The sequence below is a fragment of the Harpia harpyja genome, chromosome 4 (assembly GCF_026419915.1).
Source record: "Harpia harpyja isolate bHarHar1 chromosome 4, bHarHar1 primary haplotype, whole genome shotgun sequence".
Classification (NCBI taxonomy): Eukaryota; Metazoa; Chordata; class Aves; order Accipitriformes; family Accipitridae; genus Harpia; species Harpia harpyja.
Window position 1 is genome coordinate 51,053,652 of NC_068943.1, and position 19,911 is coordinate 51,073,562.

The 19,911-nt window shown below is 36.8% G+C and overlaps 1 long non-coding RNA gene across 1 annotated transcript in view; it reads left to right on the top strand.

The window, feature by feature from the left end:
* LOC128140376 (uncharacterized) overlaps nt 1-19,911 on the top strand; it is a 369,327-nt gene that overhangs the window by 121,737 nt on the left and 227,679 nt on the right. Inside the window, exon 2 of the long non-coding RNA XR_008234708.1 lies at nt 13,049-13,110. This is a non-coding gene — a long non-coding RNA (uncharacterized LOC128140376). The remainder of the gene's footprint in view (nt 1-13,048; nt 13,111-19,911) is intronic.

Consider the following 19,911-nt stretch of genomic DNA (forward strand, 5'->3'; position numbering starts at 1 on the left):
GGGTGTTGAATTTTATTTTGGACATGTTTTTGTATTTTTTTATTGTGGCAGAGACTTTATGGTGATAGGGCAGAAGGGAACTGAAGTCTCCAGTTACATGCTATGGTTAACAGAGTGGCCTGCAGTTAAGTTCCTTGAGATTAGACTCTTTTTTTCTTTCTTTTTTTTTTTCCCCTCTTATAAGCTTGATAGGCTGCAGTTGAAGTTCATTGACTTGTCTTTGTTGTGGGCAGAGTTCAAGTACTAGATCAAATTAAAAACTGACATTACCTTTACGTCTGTACTTCTGTAGTGCATTCCTCTTTTACAGAAAGCCAAATACCTATTTGCGTATTTTGGATTGCTGAAACCAAAGAAACAAAGCAAAAGAGACAATTTTTACTAGTTCATAAATGAATCGATGATGAATAGCAAACCTCATTATTCCTGGACTAATCTGTTAAACAAATGAAAATAGGTGAGCCTCTCTCTCCCTTTTTTTGTCTCTTATTTAAGAAAATGGCAAGATCTCAGGAGAACATCTTTAACTAACAGAGCATAAGTGCACAGAATGACAGTTACAAATAATTTTATACAACAGGCAGACAAATTGTACTGATTGTATTTAAAAAAAAAAAAAAGAAGAAGAAAAAGAAAAAGAAAAAAAAGCCTGGCCTGAAAGAGTACAGTAAATCACAAAAGTGATCTCAAGTGAACAGAGATAGATTTCTGGAATACGGTGTGCAATGAAACCACTGACCTCTTATACAAGGGTTCATGTCTTTTTCTACAGAAACAGATGGGTAATAGCATAATGCTGAAATCATGCTCTACATAATATGGACCTAGTGATTGCAGACCTGATTGCTTGCCATATGGTTGCTGAAGGGTTGAAGAGAAAATGGGATGATATGCAAACCCTTAAAAGCAACATTTTTATTGAATGGCCATTACATTAAAACCCAAAATCTGCAAATGAAGGAAAGAACTGTGGTGAATAATGATGAAATAACAAAACAATAAAAGAAGAAACACAATAGCATGTATTTGTTTTCAATATGCAAAATAATACTCCTTTTTTTTTTTTTTTTTGTCATTTTGCCTTGTGTTATGAGCATTCAGTGGAAAGTTGGTGGGACATTGCTGCCTGCAGGGCACAAATACAGTATAGTGGAGCATTGCAGTATTCACTAGGTCAGACAGAAAAAGAAAATAATCACTTGTCTCAAAGGAAAAGCTTCTAGTTAAACGCTAACTAAAATATGCAACTTGCATACATGAACCACATTACTGAGAGGCTGGTGGAAAGCCTTCATAAGACTTGCTTTTCAAGACAGACTTCTACAGCGTATTTACTCCCTCTCCTGAACAGAAGTTGCTTTTATCGCTGATTTTTTTTTTCTTGGTACCTTCTTGTTACTGGCAAATAGCCTATTTTTTTTTTTATTGACATCTGTCATTAAGTTGCTCAGTGTAGTTAGAGGAAATGTAAAGATCTAGTGTGCAAGTCCTCTACTTACTAATGTGTACTTGTCTAGAAGAGGCTTCTTCATAGGAAGATTATACATAGCACTCAGCAATGTGACCACAACTTCATGGCCGTGCCTACTTGCATGCTAAGGATAAGCGTATATGAAAGTGTGACATAGTGAGAATGATGGCAAGTCTTCAAAACTGATAAGAGACAGAAATGGGGTCTGAAAATCCTGGTTTCCTGGGCTTTTATTATACAGCATTTGAATGGCAGGCCTGGTATAGTCTCTTTTGAGGCATTAACAGCTTGCTCTGTTTTGCCATCTTTGATTGATACAGGGAGTTTACCCATTAGATGAAAGCTATAAATTAAATTCATTCTAGAGCTTATAGAAGTTTGGAGTTAGATAACATGAGCCACTAGAATCTGGCTGTACTTTGCCTCTCCTAGACACTCAGTCATGCATGAACATACAGATGACTGATTGCTCAGTGCAGAGTGGACCTTACTGGCTTTTAAGGGGAAAGATGCCCAAAGGATACTTTTGTTCGTAATGTGAGATTAAAACCTCCCACTGCAATGTATCCTTCCTCTGTCAGGAGACACTCCTCGTTCTGCAAGGTGTGTGCAGTCTCTGCTGTCTAGCATATAGACATGTTTACAAAGGGATGGGTACGTGGTTACCAGTTTGTTTTAGCAAGTACAATATTCTCTTCGTCATGCTGTGTGGCTATACTGCCTTGCACATGGGTACCGCAACAGGTAAGTCTCTGTACAGTTGCCCTCTAAACCATGCTGCTTAAGAGCTTCCAAGATCAAGATGGGGTAATATAGCTATCTCTGATTAATCACTACTAACTGCAGACTTCCTTAGCTTGACAGGCTTGTCTGATGCATCCCATAGATCACAATTTGTTTGACTGCAAGAATGGAAAATATTTACTTGAACAATTATTTTCAGAGAGAAATCTTCCATGTATGTGAACCTCAGGATCATCCTCAGGATTGTTAAGCTTTTCATCAGCTGCCCACCTCACTTTTATTTCATTTGGAGGCCTAAAGACATATGACAAGCAGCATATTCCGGTATTTAAGACATTTTAAGTATGGCGAAACAGATTTTCATATGATGAGAAGAGATTTCCTCCAGCCTATAAAATTGATTCTCATACTTCTCGACTAGTGACATGCCGGCTGTGTGGCAGCAATAAGTTTTGCATAACTTTTAAGAGCCCATGCTGACCTACTTAACAGGCATCCACTGCTACATAATGTATTTAGGTCAAGTATTGTGTTTGAGCTTATCATCAATCTTATAATAGTCCAGCTCACTGTGAAAGCCACAGGTACATGATTGATGCAAAATATTCTTGTAATTTTCTTAAAGGGAGGCCTATCATTGTGGTGTTATTATTTGTTATTTTTATTGGAGAAGCATTAAGTATTGCCAATCACAGCCACCCCAAGCTGTGCTGTTGCGCCACTGGTTTGTCTCCCTATGTTGCCTGGTTAAAAGGATGTCCAAAACCATCTGTAAAAAGATATTTTTATTTTTTTAAATGATTCATTTGGGCCAGACAGTACACATGGGAGTTTAAAATCTGTATTTTTACTGTGACAGGTACTGACCATTTCTTAATTTAAAAAAAAAAAAACCAAAACCTGGCAATTTTGCACCTTTGTATGCTATATGCAAGTATAGAAGAGGTCCCTTGCAAATAGTAAGTAGCTGAGAATCATCCTTTTGTTAACTGATGCTAGTGTTTAAAATAACTGTGTTTCGCAACAGTTACAGTGCATGCATGTGGGGAGAGCTTGTAGCTGTGTCTGGTCTGGCTGTGCAGCGCTACGAAGTGGAAACCAGATCACTATACACGGATGCATGCACCCTGTCTCCTGCAATTCAGTTTTGGGATGGTGGGAGAGACTGATTTTTGCATACGACTGAAGAGACTGGACTAAGCAATCATTTTTCAAAAGCAATATGCTTCCTTTCTTTTGTTGCTACCAGAGCTGCAGTTGGTGTTTTAGCCCACACTTTGGGCAGACTGTTAAAGCATGTATTTTAATAAAGTAATGCCAGCATACTTAGTCATCCATATAATATTAGCGAAGTGCACATTGGTTTGTGCAGTAAATTGTTGCGAAGTTATATGACATCTTAGTGTTCTGACAGGATATGAAAGACAATAACAGCACTGAAAAGACTAGAAAAGGCCCTTTATAGCTACTGAATAATATATTAGCTTTTAACACTATATATACGAGCAAAATGGGATAAGGTATAAAATCAACAAAATAATTATTTATACCAGACATTATATATTTTATTGGGATCGGAACTATACAACCTCACAACATGTTGTGAACTGGTTTTGATATGGTATTCATTACCTCTAAGAGCTGTAAATACCTGCAGTCCAAGTTTGAATCTGCCCTTGGGGCTGATGAAACGCTATCTTACTTGTGCATAATTTGAAGAAAGTTATTCTGGAAGAAACTTGTTGATCTGTTGCGTGAATGGAATTGCAGGGATCATTCCTATTGCCCAAAATGTGCAAGTGTGGGGACCTGTGATCATCTACTAAAATGTGCAGGTGGGTACCTGCATAAAAATGCTTCTAAAATTGACATATAGTGCTGTGGATCTGAAAAACTATACTGCACTTTTTAGCAGTATATTATAATGTATGAACCAGGAAGGAAGAGTTACATGGCAATGAAATGTGCATGATAAAAAGTCCTATTTATACATGGATCCCAAGAGTTTGGCAACTTGTATCCTTTGCTTCCTTTTCAAATGCTGTGCAAACATTATCAGTTCATATGACAAATTAGTTTGTGCTATCTGCTTCTGTATTCCAAACAGAACTTCCATGATGTTATTTGCTTCTTTATTTAAATACTTTCAGAGAAAAAAAAAAAAAATTAGTGTAGTACCTTTTTCACAAGGTGAGAGTACCGAGCCTTCACTCTGAGCTCTCTCACTTTGAGAATCTTAAATTACACTTCAATGTTACTTTAACATGGTTTGATTTGTGATACAGCTGGACTTTTTCAACAGACCTTATTTCCAGAGTTTTGGGTTATCATATTGAAAGATTGCTTTAAAATGGTGGGCTTTAATTCTAGCTAAATAAAAAAGAAAAAAAGTTAAGCATCCTTAATATTGGATTTTGATGATACTCAGAAATATGTTTTGCATTTTTCTGCAATAAATTATAAGATCTTCAAAATTCAGAAAGAATTTCTGTAGTATAATTTCATTTCAGTAAGAATTTGTGAGTTCTTTTCCTTGAGTTCACCGATACCAGAATGAGAATGAGTGGGCAGAGGTGAAATTCCTTCTGTCAAACACAATATTGATGGGGGGAAAATAGGGAGGTGGTTGTATGTAAAATAGAGACACTTTAACGTCTGCTTATATACTAATTTATGTATACATATGACAAGAGGAGTACTTCTTACTCAGGATAACATAAATAACCATAGCACAAAATGTTTTAGGAAGCATACTTGAAATTACAGTGTTGTCTTGGGTAAATTCAGGAATTATGCAAGATGAACAGTCATTCTTTTCAGTTCTCTAAATGTAAACAAATTGGCTATTTGTTTTAGGGACATAGTTGTATTTCCCAAGCTGCTACTGCAGCCGAATGTCGGGTACATATATTACCTTTTCTTGCTCTTTTAAAGGCATCTGTGTGGTTGAAAGGAAGGGAGGGAAGAGGACAAAGATGGAACTTCATTTGGATATTATCTATAAAGATTGCTGAGTTTCTTGTATTTTAAACAGGTACATAGAGGCTAACCATAGCATTGGAAAAGTTGCAAGAGTTGCTGGTTTGTGGAAGTTAATATTTGCTAGGTGTAAGTCCACTGAGCCAGTTGATGTAAAATGAAGTGTTCTGATGTGAACAGTCAGCTTCAGAATCTGGTCCTGAATGTTCAAATTCCTGTTGCAGGTGCCTTTGATTCCAAAATTTGAGGAAAAAAGTAGTGAGAACATTCTCTAGTGTAGGATGGGGTGGGTGTATTTGGGGAGTTGTCTAGATTCTATTACAGCTTTTCTCTTTAAATTTCTTAGAAAGCAGGAAGTACATTCTAATCTTTTAGCTGTCTTTTTCTTTTATATTTAACAATTCAGCAGCACATCGATTGATCCCTTCCTCCAAACACACTGAAGCACTTGAAACAATTTCTTGCCACATCGTTATTTATAGCAATTCACTAAATTAAAAAATGCTACTTTTCCCTTGCAGGTATATGCATCATTTATAGTCTGGCTTCATTATATTCTGTACTGTATAAACTCCTGTAGGAGAGTGGTTATGTAATGCTCTTATGTCATTACATTTACATGCATTAAATTCCTGGCAGAATCATATTCGCTGTAACGAAAGGTTCATTAGCAGGACAAAAATGCTTAACTTGGGAAACTGCTAGAAGAAGTGAGGTACATTTTCAGGCTGATATTGTTGATATGCAATTATGTATTATGTACAGAGTTCATCTGGGATTAGCTAATCCCAAATGACAAGTATAAATGTGATAGAAGTTGTTCATTCAAATCTCTTTCTGTAGTCATAACTTTGAATAGAAGTTATCATCATTAAATCTAGAGTGTATATAAGGGCGACTCACTGAAGTTAATAGAGCAATGCCGTTTACACCACATGGGAGCTTTACATAATACTACCACTTCGCAAACTGCAAATACAGAAAAAAAAAAGTTACTTGGTGTACCTTATTTACATGTGCAACTAGTGCAAAACGAATTTATAGCCTCAATTCTGTTATGCATTTAAATATGTTCTTTATTCTTCCACCTCCTCTCCCCTGTTGTTGAAGCATAATGGTGGGTGCTTTCAGAGAGAACACCTGGGCATTTTGCAGAATGTCATGGCTCTGCCTGAACCAACTTTGGAACTTGATCATTTTAGTTTTGTTGAAATGGCAGTTAAATAGGAGGAATATATCAAGAGTTAAAACTTCATTACTGGAGAGCAATAAAAATGCATCAAGCCTGGAATATTGTCTAGAAGATCAGATTTCTTGGTTATGTTGACACTTTAAAGAAATATGTTTATTTAAGGAATAGAAATTCTATATACTGGAATACTACAGTGATAAATTGCATTCTAGTTACAGTATCTCTGATGTTGTAGTTTTATCGCCTGACAATGGACTGTTGCTATCCATACGGAAGTCAACTGAAAAAGGAAAAAAATAATGCTAAGGGGAAAATCTGCCTTAACCTTTCTCTAGTATTTCAGTGGGACTAATGCTGAACAGTGTTTGAAGTCTGAAAACATTTAATTGTATTTGTAAGCACCTTTTCACTGTATTGTAGCAAGGAATGATCAGGTATAGATGTGCTAGAGATACCACAAAGAAACTTACCTGCTTGTAGTTTCTGAGTGGATGAGAAGCAGGGGACACTTTGAATTTCATGAAAAACTGGAAATAAGGATGCTTACAAGTTTCCAGACTTATATGCCTGTCAACTTACCTGAATTTAGATGTTATGGCTGTTTTCATAACCCGAAAAGTGTTCTGCACAAATGTAGATTCTTAAAAAGGGCTACCTGGAAAACACTGTGATAAATATGTCTAGTTACTCCCAAAGTTGTGAGGAAGTGATTTTTAACATATTTCACAAAAAAATTGCTTCTTGTTCTCAGTTTTGCAGATGGTTTCCCAGGCTGACTTGTTAGGATTCTAAGGAGGACAAAAGCTCATTTGGCAGAATAGGAACTCTGTCGTTACTCATGTTGAGAGCATGTGTCTTTCTCTTGCTCATCTACTTCTGTGTTTGAGCACTGAATAGTCTATGGATAGTTTCTTCTGGTTTCAGTTATGAGGGACATTCTTGTGGGATGATGAGGTGTCTACAGCTTGAATTGTCAGTGCTGAATACTATATACATGCTTACTGCCCTTGCAATTGCTGCAAGAGAAGCAGAGAAGGGTGAAGTGTAAAGTCCCCAGTTAATTTCCAGCCTGGTCGATGTGACCACAAGTGCCTTCTATAAAGAACAAGAAAGCAGAAAGCCTGGCTTTATAGGAAAAAACAGTATTTATTGATTTATAGAGGTATATTGCAACTTGTGTTTTGACCCAAAGTTGTTTGTCACAATTTAATAAATCAGTGTGGAATTCTACAGGAAAGAAAAAAATATCTCTCTAATAGAGGCCATACTGTGCTTTTTAAATGGTCTAAACTAGAGGAAGGCTGTGTCTTGCATTTGCTTTCACTCTCAAGCATCTTTGAGAATGCTTTGTGGAAGGAGGGTGTAGAAGTTTGATCTTCAGCTATCGATATCTCTTTGAAATAGGTATCAAGCATGCTGGAGGTTTTGAGACATCTGCTACCAATTGTCACTTTTGAAAAACACGGAGAGGGATTTAAAACAAAAATACTTGGCACACCTTACTGCTTTAGTTCTGCTGAGTTGATTAGAAATGCTGTCTTTGACGTAAATCAAATGAAGCAATATTTGCAGTCTGCATAACGTAACTGAAATAGGTCTGCAAAGCTTAGGCACCATATACGTTTACTCTTCCTCCTGTTCCTAAATTCTCTGTTCTCTTGCTCTGGTGAAATATCAGTATTGCTGGGTTAATGATGTATTTCTGTACAGTAGATGGAAGAGATACAATGTAGTTTGCAAAAATGTGTACTTCAAGAAATAAGAGTACTAAAAAAAAAAGATTGCATGAAGAGGTATGGCGTTCACAGTTTGGTATTCAAATTCTGCATTTCTGTGCAAACAGATGCTTTTCCATTTCCTGGTTTCAAGCACCTACCTGATTTTCTAGATTCAGTATTTGTGCACATTACTGATGTTCAGGCCTGAAAATTATGATTCCCATTTTTTACGACTCCAGTTTTGAGGAAAAAATGGCTTATTGCATTGTGGGAAAGCAGAGAGCTCTCTTCAAAGGTATATGAATTAATTCTTTTCATTAAAGGAACAGAGGGAGAAAATGTGAAAATCAAATAAGTTCAAATATGTTTTAAAAGACTGATAAAAGGCTAAAGGAATTACTTGAAAGAGGCAGGATAAACTTCAGAAGTACATAAGATACTATTAGCTTTTTACTTCCAGCTTTCAGTCTCTGTATTGATGTTGCAGACTGGGTTGCAGCAGTGTGTTCAAACTACAGGAGCCAGAAGGTCTGAAAGAGTAACAGAAGCAACTAACTGTGCTTACGCATGCTGCAAGACAAACCGGCAGTTTCATCTTCAGGTCTGGCAACAGGCACAAAGCATTAAATCTGTGTGGTTGTGGTCTGTATTGGCACCAGTGTTAAAGAAAATATCCATACATCTCAGGTGTGATTAGTGACGTGCTGCAGAGGTTGCGTAGTGGCAAATGCTCCCTTGTGATTCCTGCTGAGCTGTCCGCAGAGGAGTAGGAGCTGCTCTCTCTGTGTAGGGAGGCTTTCAGACTGCATATAGACATCTGCTTTCACGGCATTGCTGCCTCCTAGACCACAAGGGGAGTGTGATGGGCTGAAAGACAAGCGGAGCTGGAGATGGGGTTGTGAAGATCTGTCTGTGCCATCCTTTTTTTTGGACAAGTTTATGGATCCTAAAAGATGGTGGAAGCTGTACCCATCAAGGAGGGATTTTATTTTCCTTCACAGCATGGGCAGAGAAGGGCTATATTTGTAGATTTCCTCTGTAGATGTAAGGAATGAGTCCTGGGTTTGATTTCATCCATATTTAGCTTTAAACCGAGAAAAGCTTAATGTGCAAGATGGCTGAAATTCAGTATACTAAGTGTGTTCAGTAAAAAAGTTTCCTTGTAGTCAAATTCATTGCTGAATACCACCTTAAGGAGGTTTGCTCTTTCCTTCTACCCCTTCTTTTCCTATCAAGAATAGAACTAGAAATCAGAAAAAGAGACAAAGGTGTTAAAAAAAAGACGAAAGACAGAAAAGAGGTGTTGATTTTAGAAACTTGGATTTACTTGATTTTGCTTTTAAAAAATTAAGCTTCCTCATTAAAAGTATCCTTTTGAAAAAAAGGATGTTTTTCTTTCAAAATCTTGAATGGGAGAAAATTCAGGTTTGTGTCAGGGAGAGCGTATTTTTAGATGCAAGTTTCAAGTGCTTTGCTTAGAAACAGGCACCTTTTTAGAAAGAGATTTTGGGGTTTCTTTCTTTGTAACTTGACAAGATGGTTTGCTCATGTCATTAGTCTTTTGATCACTCAAAAGACATTGGAATAAAAAATATCAGTACTTCCAGTCTTTTGATCCAGCTCCCTTAAGTGTTGTTACAACAGGAATATATGGGATCATTATAACTTTTCAATTTGCCAAGTTTGTGGGTGTAATCCAGAGCACTTTGGAGACTGGAGCCACTTTTGGCACGGTGCAGGCAGGACCTGGAGGTGCTCTGAAACACTCCCACACTGGGTTGCCCACAATCTGAAAGTGCCATTCACTGATCTGCTCTTTCCAGCTTGGGGCAAACTCTTTGAGTAGGCATTTTCAGGGAGAGAGTCTGCCTTCTTTTGAAGGTTTAGCTCAGGAAGCCCCTCCAAAGCACGCTCATGGATACTTCTCTGACAGAGGGCCAACCCTTGTGTCAGTGAAGCGTGGTGATTTAACTTTATTAAATCAAGGCCTGGTGAGACGCATCCATACTGCTCCTGCAAATCAAAGACTTTCTCTGCATTTTGTATTTGGGTTCTCAAGGTGCATTGCATCTTTGGAAGGCAAGTTATTGTTGTCAGTTATTGACATTCACATTACTGAAGTGGAGAGGGTTTTATACTAAACCTCCTACTTTCTCATCTTATTGAATTAGTGGGGTTTTTTTGGATGCATATCTACATGTTAACAGCATAATGTTTTTTCACGGCAGGAGAGTAATTTCCTAATTCATTTGTACTGCCAAACATTCTTCACTCTAGTTATAACAGGAATACAATGGGTTTTAGGTTTTTGTTTTTAAATGCCCTGTAAACCTTGAATTAGAAAAATAAAGCTGTGAATATATAGGGTTATCCTCTCCTGAATGTCTCTGTAAACCCTGATCACAAAAGCTGTAGGGAATATTTTCTGTAGAATTGAAATTTAGCAGAAAAAGAAAGTACATCATTAAAACCAAATCCTGGTATTGATACAGAGTCTAGTTTTGTATATATGTGTGTATATATGTAAAAAAATAAATTAGTGATTCTAAATTTGTTTAAATGGATTGCTTGTTTTACATGAATTATAATCTACACTTCAAAGCAACCACTTTCTGTGTGATTTGCCTTCTATGTAATGTAATGATTACAAGCAGCTTAAGCATCCAGTCAAGAAGAACCAGGTGTAGGACCTCAAGATGGAATATTTCTGTAAGGAGTGGCATATCTAGAATTGTGGTTTTCCCCATGCATATTTCAGGAGGAAAAGAACGTCTCAAAACTCTAAAAGAAGTAGACTAGGAATAAGAGAGCCTCTGGAAACAGGTTGAAATCCCCACTGAAGCTGGTGGGAGTTTTGTTACTGACTTAAGTGGATTTAGAATTTCACTGTAAGGATTTTTAGATGCTTTTTACAATGAAAAGGCAACCTATTTAATACTAATCCAAAACATTCACTGCATAGCTTCTGTCCTGCTCAAATTCAGATTCACAAGTCTATAAACCGAAAGGAGAACTGTAAGAAAGTAAAACTATGTATTTCAAGTAAGAAAGTAACTTGAGATCTTTACACATCATGCTCTTGCTAGTTGTTCTCGGTAGCAGAAGTGACTGAGCTGGAGTTGTTGTGATCTATAGCACTTTGTAAGGAGGGGGGAAAGCAAAGAAACTAGTGCACGCACTTACTTAGAAAACGCCTTGAGAAGGTATGTGACACAAACGACTGAAACTCCCCAAATGAATTTGCAACACAGCATACTCATTGCTGCTGGTTCATTTTAAAGGGGAGTTTAAAATAAATAATCCAGTTGGATGGATTTAAGGCACTAATTCTTGTCAGTGAGAAAGTAAACCCAGGATTTAATCAAATTTTGCACCCGAACAGATGACACTGAATATCTTCTTTTTGTTTGCACTGTTTATTTTCGGAAAACAAGAAAACATAAAGAAATACATTAAGATCTAGAATTGCAAAACAGGGAAATGAAATCAGTTTGTCACAGAAGATTTTTTTATTGACATCTTTAGTTTGTTTTGATGTCTGTAATTAAATTGCTAATTGTGTGTTTCTGTTGCAGTGGTCATGCTTTTATTACATAATTGCTACAAGTTTTTCTCTCACTGCTAACAATATTTGTTTAACCTTAGTGCATGCTAGTTACATACTTCATAATGTAAAAGCTTAGAAAGAGAGTTATTGACTGTTACGATTAACTAAATCAGAGGGGTTCAAAGTTCTTTGCCATAAATTAAATATGTTTTGTGGCAAAGGATCAAAGATAATAAAAGGATGAAACAATTGCAGTCATTAAACAATAAATATTATTTCAACACCGATTGAAGAAAACAAAACAAAAAAAAGCAGGAAAACCGATGGCTTTTTAAAGGAGGGGAAAAAAGTTTAGCCTAGGGTAATAAAATAATTTAAAAAAATAATTTGTACTCTGATCCTTTAAGCTTGCTTCTGTGTTTTCTCAAAAAGCATTTGATTAGGTGAGATGCAACTCAGTCACCTTCTCTTTTATTTTTTTTCCCTTTTGAGTTTAGGCATAATTTTTGTCAGTATATTTCAATCTATTCATTAATTTTTCTCATTTGTTTATTTTATGCAAACCATAAGAGACATTTTTTCCTCAGTGAAGATTGCCTCTTTATTTTATTTTGAAATATTTGTATATTTATTTCATTAAATGAGATAATGCTTTTTCTTATTAACATAATTTCCAGTACATTAAACATATTTCTCCACAGACAGAAGAGAGGAATCAGATTAAATGACAGTTAAATCACTTGCAGCAATTTCAACTGTTAAAAGAAATAAGTGTCTCTGTTTTCTTTGTGATCACGAGATGTGCTGTAAAGGGAAATGAAATACTAAAGAAAGGAGGGAAAACATAAAGAAATAATGGCTGACTTATTGCAGTAATACCACTGAGAGAAGAAAAACTCACTACAAATAAAAGGAAAAATAATATAGTGGTTTTGAAAGTTACCAAAATTCATTTCTTATTGATGAGATCAGTGCCAGCCTAATACTAAGTAAACTGCAGGAGAAAAAAAAAAAAGCACACCAAAACCCAAACAATGCCATAAACTACGGATGATGAAAGAAGAAATAAATACTATGCATTTGGAGGGCTATTACTCTAAATGCCTTTAATTTTTAAATAATTTATTTTTTATCATATTTAGGGAAGGGGGGAGAAGCAATTATCTCTTGGTAAACTAACCATGCACCTCTGTTAATGTATTTGCTAAACTAGTTAGGGTTCTCTGAATGCCCCTGTGTCCTTACTGCAGATCTGTCATGTTTTCTTGAGCAGGCATGGGGCTACATGAAGGGGAAGATTATCTTTTTATTAACTCTTTTTATAAGAAGTTCCAGAATTATTTTAGTAATAAATGTATTTGTCTTAATTATATTTTTATTATTATTTTAATTTCCAGAGTCTGAACCAGCTGCTTTGAAGAGATCTTTCAAATGAATGGCTGAGCTGTGAATTTCTAAGGTAATATTTGCATTATTGTTTTGCCCCCAGTCAAGGTTTCCTCTGTTTGTGCTTTTAGTTATAAACCAATTATTTTTCACCAGAGTTTTATGTGCCTGATCTTGTAGTCCTGAGTAAGGACTAGTCCAATATTTGCCATTGTCCTTGTCTTTCTCACTTTCTCGTCAATATACTCTAGAACTTGAAGCTCTTTATGCACCCTGTGTCAAATACTGTGATTTTCAGCTTTAAGATGGAATCAGCGAAGGGGTTCTTGGGATGGGGGACCCATTTTTAGCTCCCTGCTCTATCTCAGAGTTAACTAAAAATATCATTTTTAAAGGATTTTAATTGTAGTCTTTTTGCTTTTAAATGCCTGATGAGCAAAAGTGATGTCACTGTAGCACAGCATTCTCCCTTATGTGAAATGGTGCAGGAAAAGTGAGGTGGAAAATGGCACAGTTGTAAAGCTTTTACAGAATTGTTTTCTGGGGCTGAAGAGCAGACTCTGCCTTCCTGCTTGGCGCACTTGTCTGCTGAAGCTGAGCAGGGTACGCTACAGGGTCATTACAGAAGGCTTTTGCACACTGGGGTTGGTGTCCCTTGTGTCTTCTTTTAAAGTTGTATTTGTTGTGCCAAGGGGAGCTGTCAGGGAATGGAGGTGGTAATGGAATTTAGCAGTTGAGAAGACTCTAAGAAATTGCAGTGCATGTGAAACATAATTAAAGAAATAAACCCAGAAGCATCTGTCATCATCCTCTGCGGACATCAGCCAAGTGGGGATTGCTCCCGCCAAGCAGGATCACATCTGTGTTACTTTGAAGGTGCATCAGCTGAGCCCTTTCCCACAAATGCTCTAAAGCTTCTGGTGGGCATGGGTTGAGGGTCGTTCCAAGTTCTGCCGCAAGATCACTGTGTAAGGAAGCTCTGCAAAATGGAGAGAGCTGGTAAGTGAAAATAAATGCATAGGAACGTTTCTAATGATGGTGCTTGTACTTACAACCTTCATTACCATATTTTCAGAGGGCATAATAATCATTAATGTGTTTATTGTGCCCCCGTGAGTTGGGGCAGTAATGTTATCCTTTTTTCACACACATGGAATTGAAACATAGACAGCCCAAGTACTTTACTCCAGGTCACGTGAGAAGGCTGCCAAAGACCTGTTCCTACTCGCTAGGTTCTCTCGCAGGATCTTGACTCATCTTCTTGGCTTTAGGTCCTTTTTCAAGGTGCCTAAGATAGGAGATTAGTTGTGCTGGGCTTCCTCTGCAGTCAGTAAAGAGAGAGAGGGATCTCCAGAGGAAAATTCTGATCTCTGGGCATTTTCAGTCTTTCCCAATGGGTTTTGGAGGGTGTCTACAAAACCATGTTTCTCTCAGCAAAGGACCTTAACAGACATTTTTGTATCTCTCTGCTCTCTACCCTTACTAAGGACATGATGCAATTCAGTACCACCATGAAATAGAACATTTACATTTTTGCATCTGATGAAGAAGCCCAGTACAGCTATAATTAACTTTTGAAGATGCTTCATCATGCTTGCAAAATGACATGCGTGACCATAACTTAGATCAATGGGCACCTGACAGTCATAGCAGAAACAAGCAAATAAAAAAGTCCCTTGATGAGGTGTGAGGTTAAGTGAACAGATGTCCTCCACTGGATTTTGTTGCGATCGAGTCACCCTCTGAATAGCCATGAAGTTCTTATCACTATGATCGATTGTCCTTTTTGGTCTCAGAGATGTACTGGCAGGACAAACCAAACCTTATCTGTGTCCTTTTCTCTAGGACTTGTTTAACATGGGCTGTAACCCTACAAAATAATTGGACACATGTTTAGCTTTATGCATACTGATTACCCCTCTGAAATACGAAGAACTAATATATAACATGTAATGGCACTAAAAGTGATGGCAGGTTTGAGACTTCAGTTTATAAAAGTGTGTGTAAAAGGCTTAGTTAACTGTTTTTAAAGAAACTGTTTTTAAATGAAGTAGGTGATGAGAAGAATCTGTTTCAGAATGTAACAAGTTTATATTTTGCATATTCCATACCAAGGCCATTTTTCTTTTTGTGACATCGTAAGAAACTAAATCAGTCTTTGACCAAGAGGGTATGATGCTAAAGGTATTCTCAGAATAACATGATTTAGCTTTTGGAAAATATTAAGGCATGACTACATTTGACTTTTTATGTTATGTAACAGCAGTTTTTCCATTCCACACTAAATATTATTTTCAGATTTCTTATCTTGCATGATATTGCCTATTTCATGCCTCTGACAAACTGGCTGAAACAAGCTCTTTTCCCCAAACTTGAGATATTTGTGGATAAAGGATTATTACCTGTGATATATTGTAAAGGATGAATAAATTACAGCATTGTTTAGGCAGGCTTGCAGATGCAGACAAGGTGTTTGGTTTCTTGTCCGATGCCACAGCCAAGGTCTGTGTCAGAGTTCATAAAGGGATTCAAGAGCATTGGGTTCCTCCTTTTTGTGCTTGGCTCAGTAGGTTTAAGATCTAGAGTGGTCTGGAATGTATAGTGGAATATTTTCTTGTTCCATTTTTCAGTTAGTATTTTGGATCTGTGACCTATTCTATCTGTCATATGGCAATATTTTAAAATTAGTGAGCAAATTTCCTTATTGATAGGGGTACTAAAATTCACATATATCTTGCTGAGTTACTAAGCTCTGGTGTGGGGAAGCGTGTGGTGGCAGTGTGTCATTCCACGCTTTTAGGTTTTGGCTATAATGTACCTCCCTTTTCTGGAGAAAGGTTCATGGGAACACTTGAGTGCAGAAGAGTGGCTTGGGAATTGATGCTTCTCTTGGCAGTATTTGAGGAACCCGAGTGAGACTTCATTCTTTGGTTTGTTTTTGTTTGACACAATAGGAATGGCAAAATAAGAGAAAAAAAATAAGCTTGATCCTCTGCTCTTCAGAGAAGATCTTAAGGTCTTAAGATAACAGAATCTCTCCATTCCACTCACTCTGATATATGTCTGACTTGATTATTCCTGTGCTCTTGAAATCTGATGCAGGTGAACAATATCTTCACTGAAATACACTGGAGAACTATGGAAATGCAAACTAAAGTTTGTGAAAGTCAGAATCTATATTCACTTTATCTCTGTCTACATTTGTTGATTCCTGTAACTGTGATGCAACTGCTTATCTCTAAAAATGATTGTACATGCTATACATTCATGGTGTGGGGTTGGTACCGTACCTTTCCCTAATTGATGAGCAGAGCTGTTGGATCATCTCAGACTCGAGTCATATCAAGGATAGGATTTTTAACTTTTTCTTCTGTTTTGTTTGGTGGTTTTTTTTCCTTTGACTGTCAGTTCCCTGTAACTTTCCCCTCATTTCTGAAATAAAATTCAAGGGGAATGTTCTAGCCTCCTCTGAAGGCATTCCTGAAGTTTACTCCTTTCCTGATTGCACTTCCCACCTAGTCTAGTTGTCTAAGGTTGCAAGGTTCTCACCGTTGGTCTTTACATCTTCTTCCTGCAGTGACTTTAGCATTTGTAAACCTGTTCACAGAGGAGATTGAAGTTTCAAAGTAATTATGTTTTATGAGTTGTGTCATTACTGGTGTCTGGATATGGGACAGATATCTCGGAAGTACCTCACTGAGGAAAAGATGGACAGGACTCATTTGGTACCTTTTCTCTCGGTTGGCAGCAGCCTGCTGCCCAGGCGATGTGTGCATAGCTCGGGACAAACCACAGGATTCGTTGCTGTCCTTTACATGATAAAGGTAATGAGGTGGCATGGGAGGACAAAAAGTGATTGTAGGAAACCAAGCTTCAATAGTTCTTTTGCTTTGTGGAACAGATTATCATTTCTTCATATGGAAATTCAAGTGGAAAAAGTGGCTTAGATGGAAAAAAAAAAAATCTACTTGATGTTTCTCTTGATATTTCCAGCAAGTAAATGTGAACATAATAAAATGGTTGTGTTTCTTGAAAAATATTTGGTTAAATTTAGCTATGTTTTCTGCTTAAAAAGGGGGGAGAGTGATAATAAATGTCATTTGAAAATAGAAGTGTCCTTGGTTTCCTTTTTTCAGAGAGCTTAAGATAATTCATTTGTTCTACTTGTAGTTTGTCTATTGATGCATCATCCCTTCCAAAACTGTCTGTGGGCCATATTACCCAGAGTTTCCTACAGTTATTTTTGCACTATTGTTAAACAGTACCATACAGCATGTTGCTTTTTCAATTTATGGTGTGGGATCAGCACATAGTTTTCCATTGTGGCATATTTGTGTGTTTGTCACTTTTATGGTTTATATGCTAGCATATGGCCAGAAAGAAAAACTTTTTTCCTCAATTTTCTTCTTTTGTATTCTTTAGTCTGTAGTGCCTTTCCATCAGCGATTTGTAGAAATCAAATTCCTGGAATATAATCAGTTTGCTTAAAAAAAGAAGAAAAGTTTGGAGGATACAGTTCATGTGGATTAGTGAGAGTTCTGTGAATGGCTTTATTTTCCTACCCAGGGCTGTACAGCAGGGAAAAATCAAATGCCTATTTTTATTTAGACTTCTCAGTTTAGTCATTTCGTCTCAGATACCTCAGCATGCCACTTGCACAGAGACTAGTGCCTGCATCAAGAGCTTTTCTGAAGCAAGCAGAGCTCTTCACGTAGTCAAAAATTGCCTGCATGGGTATCATTGCATGACAAGGACCATATGTTTGCATTTGTTGTATATGTAAACCCAAACCAGGCAGTACCAGGACCACATGTTGTCCAACTACTACTTTATTGCAGCTGATCTAAAATTGACAAGAGATTTTTTTTTTTTTATGGTGCTGACAGTGTAGTTACTGTTTTGTTTAACTTTGAGCTTGTAGAAAAGACCATTTTTTCTTAATTTCTCTATGTTATCAATTCTCACATGACACTCAGATAAAGAAATTCCTTGTTTTATCTATTAAAATAATCAATACAAACTAGCCACAGCCATGAAAAAGTTATCAGCTCTGTCATTCAGTAGTTAGATTATTGCCACACATTGGAGGATGCTTTGGCTGTAATTTGATGAAAGAATGTTGTTGTTAGCATGGCTTCTGTAAAACAAGGAGTTAAAATTTTAAGCAAAACAATAAATTACTTGCATAACTCCACTTTCTTATCTGTGTAGTTCCACTGTACCACATTTTTTTAGCTCACCCAGTGTGCAGTAACCAAAGACCAGTAACCAGTTTGAAATTCTCTACAATAGATGTATTGCAATAAATCCCCTGTGTTGGCAGCTTCTGGATTTCCCATTTGTTAAAAGTTGTTGCACACCGTGTGACCCACGATGTAAAGCCTGCTGGAAACAAAATACTGATTTTCTTTAGTTTCTTTGGTTAGTTAAGTACCTTTAAGAATACCAACTGTGATTTGAGGTAAAGAATCCCTGCAGCAATTAGGATTCATTTACTACTGGAGCATTTTATTAATTACACATTTGTAACCACATGGATAGTCACAAAACCAATCGCACATGTCTGTATTTAGAGATTTGTAGACAGAAGATTTAACGTAAACATAGAAATGTTAAACTACTCATCTGTAGCCTGCAAAGAAGATAACAAGAAGGATTCTGTTCTCTGTATGATTTGTGAACAATGCTAAGTAAATATTCATCATTAATATATAACTGTTGCTTTTGGCAGTTCACTTTTCATTTAATTTCATAATGTGTCCAGTAAATGAAGTGGTACAGGCTGCAGTGTTTTACCATCACAATTACATATTTTCAATCATTGTTAAATGAAGGCAGCTCAAGGCAAAGCTTTAACCCCCACTAGTTTTGTATGTGATAAAAAGAGAAGGCGCTATCAATCTTTATTGTCTGTCTCGCTTACTGTAATTGCATTCAATAGTCCACTGATTCTGTTGTCTGTGCTAATGTCAGGAACAGTGAAAAGCCAGATGCTCAGACTAGATCATATGCATCCAGTGGCCACTTTGATAAGTTGGCAGCAAGTCTCTGGGTTCGATGATAAATTGTTAACACTATAGATTATGAGCAGCTGAACACTGGGAGTGTATACGGAGAAACTTCTTACCTTGTTTTAAATCTGGCATTATGATGCTAGCTAAAGGGCATGCCATGTATTATTCAAATGCATCTTGTGCTGGAAATGTGCCAATGAGTCATTGTATCCCCATGAACAGTAAGAAAACAACAACGAAAAAACCAGAACATCCTCAGAGTGATTTGAACATGACATTAATAGTCCTAAGACTGTAAAAAGTATTTCAAAATAATCTCTAATAGTTATTATCTGATTCAACAAGAGAGCTTTTGAATTACGGTATTCCATCCTTGAATCCATCTTAAAAGTTGTTTTTTCTTGGCAGCTTTTTTTTCTTTAATTTGAAGTAGTAGCTGGAATGTTTTACAGATAAACAAACAATAATGCTTTAGTGAAAGTATGAACAGTGATATACCTGTGCGGGGAAAAAAAGTGTAAATAAAAGGACTATAGAATAAGTTATTTGCTTTTTACATGTTACTTACACCTTTACTCTATGTCCCATATCTAAGGGTCTTCACAGGTTAACTTTTTAAGTGTCATCCCCTGGACAAGTAGCTGTTAAAGGAAATTTAAAGAGACTCAGAAGCCTCATCTTCAACCAGTTCATATCATTTGGTCAGAAAATGATCCTGTTTTTTTCTCCGGATAGATTTAAATAGTATGATCCCAACTGTGGATAGTGGTTATATCAGGACAAGTATGCCTTGCGCCGTATCCCTTGTAGCTTATAGCTACAGTACTTCTGACAGTATGGATACGAGGTCTAGTTTTTGT